The sequence below is a fragment of the Ovis aries genome, chromosome 26, assembly GCF_016772045.2.
Source record: "Ovis aries strain OAR_USU_Benz2616 breed Rambouillet chromosome 26, ARS-UI_Ramb_v3.0, whole genome shotgun sequence".
Lineage (NCBI taxonomy): Eukaryota > Metazoa > Chordata > Mammalia > Artiodactyla > Bovidae > Ovis > Ovis aries.
This window is the reverse complement of record NC_056079.1, coordinates 36029840-36046959: the sequence shown is the minus strand read 5'-3', so window position 1 is coordinate 36046959 and position 17120 is coordinate 36029840. Positions and strand designations below refer to the sequence as shown.

General features: G+C 51.1%; 1 protein-coding gene across 11 annotated transcripts in view; it reads left to right on the top strand.

The window, feature by feature from the left end:
- Nucleotides 1–17120, top strand: part of ANK1 (ankyrin 1) — a 239438-nt gene that overhangs the window by 98855 nt on the left and 123463 nt on the right. The window lies entirely within an intron of this gene.

Below are 17120 nucleotides of genomic sequence, written 5' to 3'. Positions count from 1 at the left end.
AACTAAGGAGAGGGAAAAGTTGAGGAAGGAAGGGCTGAAAGCGGCTCTGAGGTACGGGGTCTCAGGGTGTTCTTGGAGCAGCCTCGGAATGTTTCAGAGGTCACCCCACCCCCGATTCTCCCCATGATGATAGGAGGTATCATCGTGGCCCCGTGGGCTGCGCCTGTGTAAGGTGTCCTGGGTCAGGGCGAGGTTCTTGCTTTTGGTGGTGGATTCAGGCCAGACCCAGACCCCCAGGGCACAGGCTCAGGGATTGGTGGGTCCACATTGAGGATCTTCTCTGGAAGCTGGGTCTGTGCTGAGGCTGAAAGTGAAAACCTTAGGAAAGGAAACAAGTCTCGAGTGTGTCCCCCTTTATAAGCAGGGTTGTCTAAGCTCAGCTGAGCCCTGACTTCAGGGGTCAAAGACAATGAGTTTCTAGACCCAGGTGGCACCCCTTACCCCTCCTCTCCCAGCGTCTTTGCAAAACGAGCCAATTTATCTGGAGGTTTAGCTAAGTGAACCATGTTGAGAAAGGCAGGTTTTTCATTGTTGCTGTGGCCGAAAAAGTAAAAAAAAGGAAGAAAGATAAGAGAGTGCTTTCTAAAGGCAAAGTAACTGAAAATGACTGTCTCCAAGGTCTGTTCAGCATTTAATCTGGCTTCCTCATGTACCGCTGGGTCAGTCCTGGGGTGGCATTAGGGATGCGGCGTGAACAAACACACGCACCCCTGTCTTGCGGAGCTGACCACCCAGCAGGACGAGGAGCCGGGCTAGAAACAAAATAAACGGGTGCTCATGTATTCAAAGATGAGAGATGCTGGGGCAGGGAGCAGGCAGGGGGCTTCTGCCATCAAAATAGGTGCTCAGCAGGCCTCAGAGAGGTTGACTTTGGCCATTGTGTTTCAAAGCTAGATTCCACAGGACTATGAATAAAAGATTGTAATTTTCCGTCTGGAATCTTAAATATCAGACTGTGTTGGGTCGGAAGCTGTGGATTTCTCAGTTACATCATCACGGTCGAGACAGGGCACCTAGAGATGGGGCAGCAGAATTTGTGATGCTGGCCTAGGCCGTGCTGTCAGATTCCAGTGGGACTGGCTCAGTGCTGGACTTTCTGTCTGGCCCAGCTGGATGGATGGATGACGTTTTAGGCCTCTTCTCTCTGGGGTTGCCAGGATTGCTCACATCAAACTGCTGAGGATTGTATTTGCCCGTTATGATTTGGGGTAAGGGGGAGCTTGCTAAATGTGTTATGAGCACTGACAGATGTGATGGTCTTGGTTAGGAATATTCTCAAGAACAAAGAATATTAGTTTTCATAAAGAAAGATAGTGCTAAGTCGTGTCCGACTCCTGCAACCCTATGAACTGTAGCCTGCCAGGCTCCTCAGCAAGAATCCTGGAGTGGGTGGCCATTCCCTTCTCCAGGGGATCTTCCCAACCCAGGAATCAAACCCAGGTCTCCAGCAGTGCAGGCAGATTCTTTACCAACTGAGCTACATGGGAAGCCCATTAGTTTTCATATCTCCTATTTAAACATACAAACAAACCACTGAGCAAAGACCTGAAGGAGGTGAGGGAGGCCCTGTAGGGCTCTGGGGGAAACAGCCAAGCCAAGGCCCTGTGGCTGGAGCAGCAGAAGGTCATCGCGGCGGTGGGAGAGAAGGGTGGGGGAGGGGCGGGGTACAGAGCTCATGGGGCCTTGTGCACCATCATGAGGACATTACCTTAACCCTGAGAAGGATAAGAAGCGTTAAAGACAGTCTTGGGATTGAACAAATAGGATGACTTGACTTATCCCTATACCTATGCCCTCCGAAACTTTTGCAATCAAACTCTCAGGTATGGAGGTGGAGTTATGGCTGACCCCTCGTGCAATTGTTCTCTGCCTATTTTAACTCTGGGTTGCACAGGGCTGGCTGCTGACATAGTTACAGATGATCAATTTCATAGTCACACCCAGGTATTGATAACCCCCTCTCCCTTACAATCTGCAATTTAATGAGGAAACAGTGTCACAGACATTCTTAACTTAAAAAAATTACCATATGTAAAGTTGAAAAGGAAGTGGAAGCCACTATAAAATCATAACTTATATGCAGGACAGCAACTTGCCATCACAGCTGTTGCTGGTGGCTCATTGTTTTCTGTGGAGCTCACTGTGGATGGAGCTCCTGGAAGTTAGCTGTCCAGAAAGTTCACTGCGTGAACGCGAGGAAGCAGAGTTGCTAGAGGGAGAAGCTTGACTTTGTCCTAAGTTTTGAAAAATAGCAATGGTCTTCCTGGTCTTCCCTGGTGGCTCAGATGGTAAAGAAATCTACCTTTAATGCCGGAGATCTGGGTTCAGTCCCTGGGTTGGAGAGATATCCTGGAGAAGGAAATGGCAACCCACTACAGTATTCTTGCCCAGGAAATCCCAAGGACAAAGGAGGCTGGCAGGCTACAGTCCAGGGGCTCACAAAGAGCTGGATATGACTGAGCGACACACACACACACACACACACACACACACAATGGTCTTTTTGGGTCTTCCCAGGTGCCTCAGTGGTAAAGAATCTCCCTGCCAATGCAAGAGATGTGGGTTTGATCTCTGGGTCAGGAAGATACCTGGGAGAAGGAAATGGCAACTCACTCCAGTACTCTTGCCTGGAAAATCCCACGGACAGAGAAGCCGGGCGGGCCACAGTCATGGGGGTCACAAAGAGTCGGACACAAGTTAGTGACTAAACAACAACGAATGGTCTTCTTCTAAGTGGCCTTGCTCCCTGGGGATCCATTTTTCACACACAACCAAGGTGATTTTGTAGGAAACACATCCTACCCAGTCACTGCCCTGCTATGAACCTTCTATGGCCTCACCTTGCTCTTAGGATGGAGTCCAAACTCCTCTCTGAGACCTCTCCTACCCTGCCTGCCCATCTTTCCCTGCTCTGCTTCCTACTCCACACTTCCCAGTAGAACTGTCAGCTCCTTCAACTGGCTGAGCTTGGAAATTATTCTATTATATGTGAACTTCACCCGCGCATGCTTTGTTCACTGTGGTTACGCAGCATGTAGCACAGAGCCCTGCATCTAGCAGGTCTGATTGCAATTGAAATCTGATTGCAATTCATGAACGAATAGTACATGACTTGCAAAAAAGCACCTCATGACTGATGACTCGTTGGGTCACAAGGCTGCCATTCAAGCTCTAGTGGTTTGTGTGTGTGACTTTGTACACATTCTGCTCTTGGGATTTTTTTTTTTTTTAACTCCACAAGATTGTTTCTGCTTCCTCTGAACCCTTTCTGCATTAAAAAATATATATTTATTGATTCATTTAGCACTGGGTCTTTGTTGCTGCTCTTGGGCTTTCTCTAGTTGCAGCAAGTGGGGGGCTACTCTCCCGTGGTGAGGGGGCTTCTCATTGCTGTGGCTTCTCATTGTGGTGACTTCTCTTGTTGCAGAGCTCAGGCCCTAGAGCACAGCCTCAGTAGTGGCGGTGCACAGGCTGAGTTGCCCCTAGGTGCGTGAAATCTTCGCGGACCAGGGATTGAACTTGTGTTCCCTGAACTGGCAGGTGAATTCTCATCCACTGGACCAACAGGGATGGACTCGATGGACATGAGTTTGAGCGAGCTCTGGGAGTTGGTGATGGACAGGGAAGCCTGGCATGCTGCAGGCCATGGGGTTGCAAAGAGTGGGACACCACTGAGTGACTGAACTGACGGACTGGACCAGCAGGGAAGCTCCCCTCCTTGTTTCACTGGAACCTCCATTGAGACTCTTGTCGTTTTCTGCTACTAGGGCTTTCCACTTATTTAGACAGGTGTCATCTCCCCCAGGCGCCGAGGTGGGGGGAGGGTGCAGCCTGGCTACTCATCTCCGAGTCAGGTTCTTCTCCCCAGCACCCACCCAGGTCTTGAAAGTGGGACTGAGAAAAAAAGCACATTTGTTAAAGGAAGTTGTTTAAAACCCACGAATGAGCCAGAACTCTGGCTTCTCCTTCACTTGCACACCCTGCGAGCGCTGACCGAGTGTTAGGAACGTATGGGGGCGTTTGTTCGGAAAATCCGCAGGCCCCACGCAGAAGCCGCAGTCACAGCCTGCTGCCCGGCCGGCCGCTCGCCCCGATTCCCTGCGGTGTCCGGGGCGTGGCGAGGCCCGCGGGGCCGGCGCTGGCAGACGCGAGCTTTGTCATCGTTCTCCTGCCGGCGGTGACAGTCAGAACTGTCGCCCCCGGGCCTCCCGCTCACCCCCGACCCTCGGCGGCGGCTTGCGGAGACCAGGCTGATTCATCTCCTGAACTGACCTTCGCGGCCGGGCGGGAAGGCGCTGTGTAGACAGGAGGCGGTCCAGGGCTAACGGGCCGGAGCCGCCGGCGGTGGAAGGTGGGCGGACGCAGGCGGCGGGGATGGATTGAGGGGAAACGCGCTTGAAGGCAAACGCACCCCTGTCCCCAGACCTTCTCTCCTGCCCGGGGCCTGGAAGGCAGGTTCCCTCCCGGAAGCTACAGGTACCAGAGTTGCCAGGATACGGAGGAGGCCGCGGGAGGCCTGTCTTGCCCACCCCCCAACTCTTCCCCACACCCGCCCCCCAACTCATCTCCCCACCCTCACCCCACTCCCCCAGCCCCGTCCCTGAGACTGTATTGGTCAGAACACTGCCTTGCTTTTCCGCCCGGGATGATGGATTGTGAAGCGCATAGCTTGTCAGGAAGAGCGCCGGATTTCAGTTTCCTATAAAAAACGTGTGCCTGTAAAAACTGAAAAGAAGCTGGCTTTGGTCCAGCCGTGGACGGAGGGTGAAGATGATTTGCAAACATTGGAAGAAATTCCAGCTACTCTGTAAACCCAATCTGGGCTCTGCTCCCTCTGCCGCTCCGGCAGCCTCTCCTCCCAGCGGGGTGGATCGGGGTGTACCTGTGGTGGTTTTCTTTTCCTCTTGAGGAGGGGAATGGTTGGGGTGTAACATCTGTAGGTTGTCCCTGCAGCCCCCCCCCCCCCTCAGGGAGGGGGCTGGTTGGCATTTTTAAGTGGTGTGATTTGAAGGTACCCTTAGGCTAAGGAAGCCCCAAGTTCCACCGTAGAAAGCATTCCTTAGGTTCTTGAAAGGGCTTTCATCTCTCAAAGTCTTCTATTAATTGCATATGCTTAAGCCTTTCTCCTGGAGAAGGAAATGGCAATCCACTCCAGCACTCTTGCCTGGAAAATCTCATGGACAGAGGAGCCCGATAGGCTGCAGTCCATGGGGTTGCAAAAAGTCGGACATGATTGAGCGACTTCACTTCACTTAAGCCTTTCTGATAGGATCTCAAGTCATACAGATAGAAGGAAGTAATTCTTATCTTGTGGGTTTAGCTGAGGATCAGGCTAAATCAAGGAGTGGAGTTTAGGGCAGGATGGGACGGAGGGGGGTGAGGTGAGGACAGAGGAGTAGGAAGGAAGTCACTTTGCTCTGGACAGTGACTGGGATCAAGACCTCTAGGCATTTGTGCGTCCTGGAGTGTGGGTTTCAGGCAATGTGCCCGTCACAGTGCAGAACTTGATGAATGATGTTGGACTGAAAGTGCAAGTAGGGACCAGTGGTGGAGTCACTCGGATTCGGAACCCTCCTGGCACACAGGCCATCCAGGGGGTCGTGAGGTCAGCCCAGGAAACTACCCAGGGAACTACTCCTTGTTCCGCCACTAGACTTTGAAGAGCTGTCCAGAATAATGTAGTTCTGAATTATTATGTTAATCCGTGCAGAGTCATGTAGCACTCGCTTTGCACACTTCATCTAAATGGGATCTTGAGACCAGCCTGAGAGATGGGTGTTATTATGCCCACTTTCCAGATGAGAAAACAGAGGCTGCACAGTTAGTTAAGTGGCTCAAGTCCCACAGCCAGGTTCCTGGCTCTTGTCTGTCTCCCAGCACCCTGTAGATGCTCACTGGTTTTGCATTCTCTTCATTTCACGTCCTGGTCGTGCTGAAACCATTATTTTATATGCCTGTCTCCCCACTGATCTGCATCCCAAGGCCCAAAGCTGGACGGGGCAGAGGTCTCACCCCAGCATCACCAAAGGCTGGTACGACTGTGGTGGTCCAGCCACCAAGCTCCTTGCCAGTTTCTCGGTTATGCTCTTGAACTAGTTTTCCTGAGACACCTCCTTGACAGATCGGGTGTCTCCCAGATCACTAGCGGTCAGAACATAGCTCATCTGATCACAGCTCGGTGGGCTCAGTAGGTGCAGTACCCAGGCTTAGTTGCTCCACAGTGTGTGGAATCTTCCTCCACCAGGAATTGAACCCGTGTCCCCCACACTGAGGGAGCATGGAGCCTTAACCACTGGGCCACCAGGGAAGTCCCTGGAATGTGAATATTTCTGAACAGCAGCTTCAGACTCGAATTTCTTTTCCAGCTGCTGGGGAGCCCCCCCCCCTTTAAGGGCTTTGGGTAGGACATTGTCATGACTGTAGAACATTCCTTCTGATTGGGTGAGGAAGGGGGTCTTTAGAGTGTCGGGGAGTGGAAACCAGGTAGGAAAACGTCACCCTCTCCAGGCAAGAATGGGTGAGGTCCTGATTAAGGGGATGGCGGACCTTTGATATTCCCGAGGGGACCAGCCACCACACTGTGGGAGTCACTCAGCTCAGCTCAGCCCATGCTCACAGCAGCCCCTCCAGGAATCACTACCCGTGTTACCCACGAGGAAACCGAGTCTCGTTGCAGCCAAGAGGGGCAAGGAAGTCAGGCTGCTCTCTGCGGCATTGTCGGGGCGCCCCTGTGGTCTGGGGTCTGGTCCTCAGCTTTCAGGCCCAGAAACTTGTTCTGGAGGCGCCACCCGAAGACAGCACGTCTAGGAAGCGACTTCATGCTACCCCAGCCTGCAGGAGCCTCGTGTGGACACCGGCTGGCTGACTTCGCAGGGAGGAGGAGGGCCCCTGCGGTCCTTTGGCACCCTGCTGTCTCGTGCACTTAGGTTCGCTGGCCAGTGAATTCGCCCCATGAAGAGAATCTAAGTGGCCAGTCAGTTAGAGCAGCGCCCGAGGAGTGCGCAGTCAGGGAAACAGGGGCGAAAGCATTCAGAAGAAGATGTCATCAATACTGCTGGGAGGCCTGATGAGCTATTCACGCGCCGCAGCCAAGAGCATCACACTGGTTACTAGCGGCTGGTTGAACAAGACGGGAATAGAAAACGGGTCTCATCACCCATGTCCACGCTGATCCGAGTGGTGCCAGCTGCCTGGGATGCTGTGCTGAGCAGGAACCTGGAGCCACTTTCGGGCTCGTGAGAAAGTGTCTGTGATGAATTAGCAGCATCTTCCAGGCACCAGGTGGGGGAGGCTTAGGGTCCTGGTGGGAGGGTTATAGCAGCCCTTTCTGGTCCCTGATTGTTTTGCTTTTTCTGCTCTTCCGTCTTTCTCTTTCTTCTTCCTTTGGGCTGTAATCAGATGAGCCACGTTCTGACTGCTGTTCATTTGAGAGACATGCAGTCTGTCAAGGAGACGTCAGAAGCGAACCAGCCCTGTGCGTTGGATGTGGGTTTCACTGGTTACCTCTCAGAGAGAGATTATATCACATGTTCCATCTTCCCTGTCTCCCCTGGCTGTGACTGTCAGGTTCAGGGGTTAAATTCACGTGAGAGAGCCAGCAAGTGGCAGGGTCCATGCACAGACCTAGGCACGGAGCCCGCTGGCCCCCAGCCCTGAAGGGATGGTAGTGGGGGTCAGCTCATCACCAGCTGTGTGAGTTGCCACTCATCTCACCTGTTTGAGTGGAGATTTCTAACCCAAGTTCCTCAACCAAGCTTTGGATAGAATCATCTTCCAACCTGGACTGTAGACCTCCAACCCCATCTCTCTGCACCCATTCAAAGCCACCCTCCTTTGGGAAGGAAAGGCTCCCATTGTCCCTCCTCCCCCCAGCTCCCATGCCACCCTCCCCCACCCAATCTGTCCCCTCCAGGCGATCCTCTCTGCTTTCCTATGCCTCTGGCTCCAAATAGGTGCGGCATCGGGAAAAAAAAAAAAAAAAAAGTGAATAGCAAGAGACTTCCCCGGATGGTAAGAATCTTCCTTCCAATGCGATTCGATTCCTGTTCTGGGAACTAAGATTCTGCATGCTAATGGGCAACTAAACCCTTGTGCCACAACAAAGACCCAGCACAGCGCCCCAGAATTTAACGATAGCAACTGAACCCCACCTCTGAGTGTGTGTGTGTGAAGCTTAACACTGTATCGAGTTTGCTGCACTCAATGACAATTCAGCAGCACTTGTTTCCATGGCTGTCTTTTTTCCTTCTCCTTTACAGCTCCCTCCCTCATTGAAACAGCCTTTTAGGAGAACTGCAGTCTTTCTCAGATTTGGTTAAGATGTATTTGCAGATGGAGTGACGAACTGACAAGCTGGGAGGTTTGGATTCTACATCTTCGTCTAAACTGTCTTCCTGTAGGGTTTTTTTTTTTTTTTTTTTAACACTTCATTTGGAAAGTTCTTGTTTCTCCATCTGAAGAATACGCTTGGCATCAAGGACCATGAGGGAGTTTGGTGTCAGGCGCTGTTTGTGTTCGCGGGTTGTTCTTTATGTCTCGGGCACAGAGTGATGTTCAAATAGATGCTCCAGGGTTAGGGTGCCTCTCCTAGTCCTTTCTCTCTACCCCGTTCATCCCAGTGTGGCTATTGGGAATTCTGACTCCAGACATTGAATAAGTGGGATATGTTTAAAGCATGTAGTGCATGCGTTGGCCTTGTTGGTTTTTTTTTAATTGAAATATTGCTGATTTACAATGTTGTGTTAATTTCTGCTGCACAGCAAAGTGGTTCCATTACACATATGTATACTTTTTTTTTGGCCATGCCATGCGGCATGTAGATTCTTAGTTTCCTGACCAGAGATTGAAGCCTCACACCCTGTGTGGGGACCAGAGAGTCTTAACCGCTGGACCACTTAGGAATTCCCTTTTTGAAATATTCTTCTCCACTGTGGTCTATCATAGGATACTGAATATAGTTCCCTGTGCTATACAGTAGGTCCTTGTTTATCCATTCTGTGTGTAACAGCTTACAACTGCTAACCCCAGCCTCCCCCTCCAGCCCTCACCCGCCCCGTTCTCCTTGACAACTGCAAGTCTGTTCTCTATGTCTGTGAGTCTGTTTCTGATTTGTAGAGAAGTTCATTTGTGCCTTGCTTTAGAGTCCACGTGCAAGTCAGATCATATGCCATTTGTCTTTCTCTTTCTGACCTACTTCACTTAGTGTGATAATCTCTGGGTCCATCTATGTTGCTGAGAATGGCATTATTTCATCATTTTATGGCTGAGCAGTATTCCATTGTGTGTGCGTACCCAGTGTGTCCCACTGTGTGTGTGTGTACCCAGTGTGTCCCATTGTGTATATGCACCACATCTTTATCCATTCATGTCAGTGGACTCTTAGGTTGTTTCCACGTCTTCAGCCTTAAGTTGTTGATTGAAGCTCTTTCCTTGGTTTGTTGGTGTCTAGTTTCGTTTGTGTAACAATGCACGTGTCTCCTGCTTAGAGCAATTGCTGATGGCTGGCCTGGGGAGTCTGTCTCTGGGGTCCCCCACGATCCAGTTGATCCCCTCCTGAGGCAGCTCTGCCAGGGCCCCGGGTGACCTGCCGGGAGACTTCCTTCCATCCTGCCCTTCCCACATGGAGACCTTCCTCCAGAAAACCTCCTCCCTCCCTCATCCCCAGCCAGCCCTGCCCCCTACTCCTGTCCCTTCAGAGTCTCACTCTGGAGCATCACTCACCCAAGCTGGTGAGTGATTCCTGAGCTCCTGAGATGGGCAAGCTCCTGCAGAAGTGAAGCCTGGCGTGCACAGAAACTTTGAGATCCCAAAGGTGGGAGGAATTTGCCACAAGGAATAAAAGGCTTTGGAAATTCCCAAGAGAGAAAATCCTGCAAGCAGAGGAAACCGAGGGGAATTCCATGGAGATAGGGCCTCCAGGGTGGCTGTCAGGGAGAGGTTTGGTGCAAGGAGCTGAGAATGGAGGCAGAGGAGAGCATGGAAGGGCATCCCAGAGGAAGAGAACAGAGGGATGACAGCCCTGATTGGGTGGCATGTCATCAATCAGTTCAGGGCAGGAGAGGAAGGGAGGGGTGAGGTCAGGCTAGACACGCAGCTGAAAGGGGGACCAAGAAGGGCTTGGGGATGACCTGCCAGGGTGTTCAAAGGACCTGGAAAGCAGTGAGCCAGGAAGGTTCAGGAGACTGACTCTTGCACCAGCAAGTAAGTTTCACAGGAGGGAGTCTGGAGGTGGCGGCGCCTCGGAGGTGGCCACTGAGTGGTCCAGGTAAGGAATGACAAAGCCCTGATTCGAGGCGTGAAATGGGAAACAGTGGATGTGTATGATGATGGGAACTGAGGGCAGGAACTGTCACTGACACTTCCTGAGCCCCATGTGGGCTGTGCTCTCGGGACTAGGCAAGATCCCGGTCCCGGCCTGCAGGACTGCCTTACCTGTGATGCTGAGGACACGGAGGTACAGAGAGGTGAAATGCTCACAGCTGTGACAGCAAGTGTGCAGTGGAGCTGGGATAAGCAGCCAGGACAGCTGGCCCCAGTGCCTGGCTTCCGAACCAGGGGCTTCTCCTGCTTTCACGAGACCAGCTGAAGCAGGAGGCTTGGGAGGTGTGGCAGGGGTGGGCAGGGGGCTGCCATCCCTCCTGCTGGGTCCTGTGGCAGCATTTCCTTTGGAACTCCTGAGCCCACCAGCTAAACCTTTGACCCCAGGGTGCCGGGGTAGCCCTGTGGCAGGGTCGTGTTGGCCCGACTTTCGGAACCTTCCCATCACCCCTGCTTCTCATCCCTTCAGTGGAGCCTTACTGGTTTCCCTGTACGCAGGGGTCTCTCCCCCCATAAACCAAAGCAGAAGCACCTCAGGAAGCGTGTCCCCATCTGAACTCAAAGCACAAATGTATGGCAGGATGTTTACTTAATTTGCAAAAGCTTCACCACGGGGTTTCTTTAAGTGACTAGCTCCCAAGTGTATAGGGAAATTATTATATATGAAAACTTTTGCAGAAGGCAAAAAATATATATATAAATAAAGCTTTAACAGAATGGATTCAGATGTACTGTACATGCTGAAGGTATCTAAAAATGCCTCTGATTTTCTCCTTGCCTTTCATATTTGTCTGTGAATTTAATGGCAAACATCAGTCATCTAAAAGAGAGTCTGTGTGTAGAGGGTAGCCTTGAATTTTTTAACAAGTCTAACTGAAGAAATGAAAATATAATAAAGCTCACACATCCCAAACAGGACAATTATGGAACTGATTCTTTACATTCCCAAACGATGTTTTGTTTTAGGAAGGAATCCACTAAATACAGTTTGCTATTGCATCGAAAGTGAAAGTGAAAGTCAGTCAGTCGCATCCGACTCTATGCAACCCCATGGACTATACAGTCCATGGAATTCTCCAGGCCAGAATACTGGAGTGGGTAGCCTTTCCCTTCTCCAGCGGATCTTCCCAACCCAGGGATTGAACCCAGGTCTCCTGCATTGCAGGCAGATTCTTTACCAGCTGAGCCACAAGGGAAGCCCAAGAATACTGGAGTGGGTAGCCTATGCCTTCTCCAGGGGATCTTCCCAACCCAGAAATTGAACCCAGGTGCTGTGTTCGCACTGTTACTTTGTTAGGGGGTTGACTTGTCTAAATGCTGGTCTAATTTCCTTCTCCCGCTGGGTCTGTGGGCCTCAACACTCGCATGGCTTGTTTCATAGCTCTCTGTGGAAATGAGAAAACCATTCCATGGGAAATGGATTTAGAATGATCAGAGGAGCTTTTTCCAGCGTGGCTGTTTTTGGAATGCCTCTACCACTGAGTATATATGGCGGCTAAGAATCTTAGGACTCTCTGATCCACTGACGTCTAGGGATCAAGTCCATGAAATCCTTGAAATTGTGAACAGGATGGAATTCTCTCATCTACTTGGGGATCCAGACTGACGTCTTATTGACTTAGATTTGCATGGGTGATTAGAGATAGAGGTCGTAATTTCAAGTGTAAAAATTAATGGCTGCAATATGCTATCTCTTGATTCAAATAAAATGCCTAGACCTTGATTCACTAAGGATCTGAGACCACCACCTGAGAGATGATTCTCAGCAGGCAACACCTTCCCTACACGGGTGTTAGGAAATACCCAGGTGAGGGGCATACAGATATTTAGGGACAGGCCTGCAGAACGCAGAAGTGACTCACTCTGAGTGCTGCTTCCACTGGGAAATAAGATTTTATCTCACGGAGGTGGAGACTGGAATGGTTGGGTGACTTGCTTGCTGGCAAACAGATCAAAGGAGACAAGCAGGGGGTGATATGAGGAAGCCCGGAGGATGGCAGCTCTCTGCTCTCCCAGTTGAAATACCCACGCAGGGACTGCCAGGCACATCCTCATCGACACAGATGGGTGTTTCTAGTACATCCCTTACTTTTTTTCTGGCCCTGTATTTGACCTTGAGAGAGTGCACATTTCGTGTAACAGCCTTCCAGGAAATATTCTGTCTTCCATCAGGCAGCCCCCTAGAACTGGGGTGGGCTGGGGGCTGCCCTCCTATTTGGGAGGAGGGCAAGGCAGGCTCACCCCTGCGCTGCAGGGCTCCTGGCCCCCTTTGGCTGGTGTCTGGCAGAAGAAGCTGGCGTCCGGCATCTGAAAGGTCTACCTTCTCTAAACCAAGGACTCAGCACACAACGACCGAGCTCCTCCTCTTGTACCAGTCATTTAAAACCCCAGTGATTTGCATTCTTGGGTTTCTTAGTGCCGTTCCCCATTTGGCCAAAGAGGTTATGACCACTCTGCCTTTGACCTTCAGGCAGTGGGGCTGGCCCCAGCTGCCTCATGCAAGCCAGGTGGTAACAGCCACAGATCGGCCCCCACAGCCCCTACTGAATTTGTTCCATGCCCCCAGCACCTGCTCTCGCCTCCCGAGCCCTGGGCTCTGGGATGGGACCTGAACTTGACCTTCTGGACCTTGGCAACCTTGTGCCTCCCTTCCCCCACTCCCTTCTCCTGGTTCCCGAGCACACCCTGCACCCAGGAAGGGGAGGGAGAAGGGGCCTTCTGAGCAGACCCCAGGGGTGTGGACCATGCTGGACCAGAAGATGGACACTTGGCTTCCGGTCCAGTAAATACTACCGCTATGACCTGTGACCTTGAGCTGGTCACTCCATCTTTCCGGACCTGAAGATGAAGGGTGGTTTCTGGGTCCCCAAATCTGTGCCTTTCCAGCTCATCCAGGGCGTGCCGCTCTCTCTGAGTCCAGTTTTGGTTTCCACTTTGGCTGGGGTTAGGAATGCTTGCACGCTGATCCCTCGGCAGGAGGCAACAGCAGAGTGTGTGGTGGGAATAAAATGAGGGCGGGGAAGGACGGTGGTGAGAAGGAGCCTAAACACCAGGGCCAGGGAGCCTGGAAGGTGGTCTTGCCAGCTCCCTCTGTGCTGGCATCCCCGGGGTGCAGCCCCCAGGCAGAAGGCAGGTGACACCACTGTCAGTAGGGGCTGGGGCCCTGTCGTACCCGGCCTGAAAGGCTTCTTTCAGATCACACGGAAATTAGGGGGATTGCACAACAGTTAGGAAGGGGCCCAGGGCAGGGAGTCTTGGCTGTGCATTCGGGATGGTCTGAAGCTGGCTGAGGGCTGGGATGGCGGAGGTGGCTGAGGAGGCTGGAGGGCAAGGGGCATCCCGCTCCCTATGGCAACTTCCGACTGCCTGTCTTCTCCTTTCCTGAGCCTTCCAAATGGAGTCCCCAGTTGAAACACAAAAGGAGAACTCTTTTCCCAGAGGGGGAGACTTTCCCACGAATGTAGAAGCACAGGGCACAGACATTTCTCTTTAGCATCGCTGATAAGGGATTTCACCCGTTTCCCAGCGAGGCATGGGAAGAAGTTAAATGTCGGAACCTCTTCTGGTTTTCTGTGTGTGCGTGGTGTGGCCTCTCCCCACTCCCACCAGCTTGTGCCCTCTAGAAGTGACCTCTCTGGCCAAACTGTAACACACCTGGCCACAGAAACGATGGAAGAGACAGCGGTGAACACAGCGGTTCTCTGCCCTCCTCAGCGTCCTGCCCACACCCAGCCCCAGACTCAACGCCTTCGGACTCACTGTTTATCTCCGTGTCTGATGTTGCCCTGACAGTGACGATCCACACACTCATACACACACACACACACACACACACACACACGCACGCACGCACATGCACGCTTTCACATAAGTGCATGCACACAGATGCACACACATAATCCCTGAACAAGTACTGTAGCCCCCAGGCCTTGGAGTCCAGGAAAACCAGCCCCTGTGGCCCCAGGAACATCAGCCACGTGGGTGGGAAGAATCTAGTAAGAGGTAGGCGTCTGCTCCCCAGCTCCCCACTGTGGGGAGGGGCAGGTGTTGGGTGTAGAAGGATGAGTCATTCTTCCCGAGGAGGAGAAGAAGCTGGATGTTCTAATAATGAGTCACTCAGGTTAACTCAACAAACTCCTACGGGCACTTGAAAAATGTTCCTGCTGTGTATGAATCCAGAGTCCAAGAGGAAGTCATGGAAAGACGTTGGCTCCAACTGAAGAGGATGTGAACCTGGGCCTCCGATCTGGCCTGATTAGCCAGCTGGGCTCCAGGTGAGGACTTGGGAGGGCCTGGGAAGAGGCTGCAAAGGTCCATGACTTCAGCCTCCCTGGTCGGCCCCCGGACAGGGTCTGCTGCTGCATGCTAAGTCCCTTTAGTCATGCCTGACTCTTTGGGACCCCATGGGCTGTGGCCCACCAGGCTCCTCTCTCCATGGGATTCTCCAGGCAAGCACACTGGAAAGGGCTGTCATGCCCTCCTCCAAGGGATCTTCCTGACACAGGGATCAAACCTATGTCTCTAAAATCCCCTGCCTTAGCACACTGGTTCTTTACCACTAGCCCTACCTGGGAAGTCCATTAAAGAGGCCAGGTTTGCTTTATGTTGGATGCTGGCAATATGGGGAGGGTGGACTCCTGTCCAAAAAGTGACTCCCCCTCCCAACTAACAATCACTGGGCAAGAGCTTTTATAGATGGAGGGAGGGGGCTCCATGCAGAAACAGCAGAGTCAGCTCTGACAGTCATCTTCAAACTGGTGCTCAGTGGTCCGACCAGCATCACCTTGCTTGTTTTAAGTAGAGTTACTCCTCAGTTCCAGAGTCTGTTTGTTTCCATCTCTCGAGGTCAGTTCTCGGAATTGTGGCAGCTTATGTCATGGGCACAGTCTGGTGGTCACGCAGTTAACCTCTTGCACCTGGGGTTTCAGTATCTGTGAGCCAGCTCACAGGGTGCGGCTCCGAATATCATCTACAGCCCTTGAGAAGGAACTAATGGTCCTTGGCTGTGCCCAAAATACGTTATTATTTGGCCTCCTTTGCCTGCTCTCCTGTTCCCGCATGTTCTCACTTCTCTGATTAAGCTTATTCTTTGGCTAAAGTTTCTCTACCGACAAAAGCCAGGCAGAGGACATGGGGGTGAGGACCACAGGGTCCTGCTGTGTTTTATGTACACGTGTCTTATTGCCTTATCCCCTTCCCTTCCCCACCAGAAGGCAAGCCCTGTGAGAGCAGGATGTCTGTCTGTCTGAGGACATGCTGGGTCCTAGACAGTCCTGACGCCTAATAGGCACACAAATATTTTTTAAAGAAACAAGCACATCTAACAACCATCATCTTATCTTCCCCTTGCATAACGTCAGTATGAGGGATGGGAGCTCCCTTCAGCCTCATGACGTTTAAACCTCTATAGGCTGTACTATCATTGGGAATAAACTATTCTTTGATGTAGTTTTCACGCCATTCCCTAGAGTAAGTGCGCTTGTTTTGTTGACTAACATGCATATTTTTCATCGACAAGTGTTTCTGGATTCCTACCTTCTGTTTATGAAGTGTGTATTCCCTTTATCTTGTAGAACCGAACACCTAGCGAACAGGGGGCTTCAGATCAAATCGGTAGTGTTAAAACGGATCCCGGAGACTGCCTGAAAACTGGCAGCCTTTAAGGTTTGGTTCAGGACTCACTACTGGATGAAAGAGTCCCCCGAGTGCCTTATTCCCCTCTGATCTCAACTCTTGATTTGAATTTCTGGTACTTCTTGATGGAACCTCTTACTGCCTTAAAAAAAAAAAAAAAAACTATCGGAATAGAGTTCACTTACAGTGGTGTGTTAGTTTCAGATGTACAGCAAAGTAAGTGATCCCGTTACACATACAGATATATTCATTCTTTTTCAGATGCGTTTCTCTTGTAGGTTATTATAGGCTACAGAGTAGAGCTCCCAGTGCCGCATGGCAGATCCTTGGCGGTTATCTGTCTTATACACAGTGTGTGTGCAGGTTCATCCCAAACTCCCGCCTGATCCCTCCTCCCACGTTCCCCCTCTGGTAACCGTACGTCTGTTTTCAGCATCTGTAAGTCTGTTTCTCTTCTTTAAATAAATCCTTTCGTATCATTTTTAAGTTGAATTCCACATATGAGGGATCTCGTATATTTGTCTTTCTCTGTCTGACTTATTGCACTTAATAGGACCATCTCTAGATCCATCCGCGTTGCTGCAGACGGCATTCTTTCGTTCGTTCTTATGGCCGAGCAGCATTCCATTGTACATATGTACCAAATCTTTTCTTTAAATCCATTCTTCTGTTGAAGGACTTCCTCATGGCCTTTTAATCGGACACTCATGGGGTATCTCTTGAGCTGTTGTCTTACTGAATCTTTAGCCTGTGTATTGTTCTATGTATTTTCCATATAGCTATATCTTTCCCCTCTCCTAGTTTGCAATCTTCCCAATGCCAGGAACCACAGAAGATGCTTATCTGTGTCTTCTGTTGGGTTCTCAGATCGCACACAGCAATTCAGCAGTTCATACTTCAGAGTGCAAGAGGGAAGGAATGAGACAAGCAGAGCCATTAGTATCATTGTCTTGTATGGATGATTTTTCTCTGCTACCCTCATCCTCGAAACACTCACAGGACTCAAGGTTGATGTGAATATTGACAAATGATTTTCTTTTGGAAGTGCTGATTTGGCCTCTAGGTATCTGATTTCAGAAGTCCTGGAAATGTGTCTCTGATGGCCAAGAACTAACCAGCTCAGTGATTACAGACATGATAACACTTGTTTTAGTGATAAATGATTCACT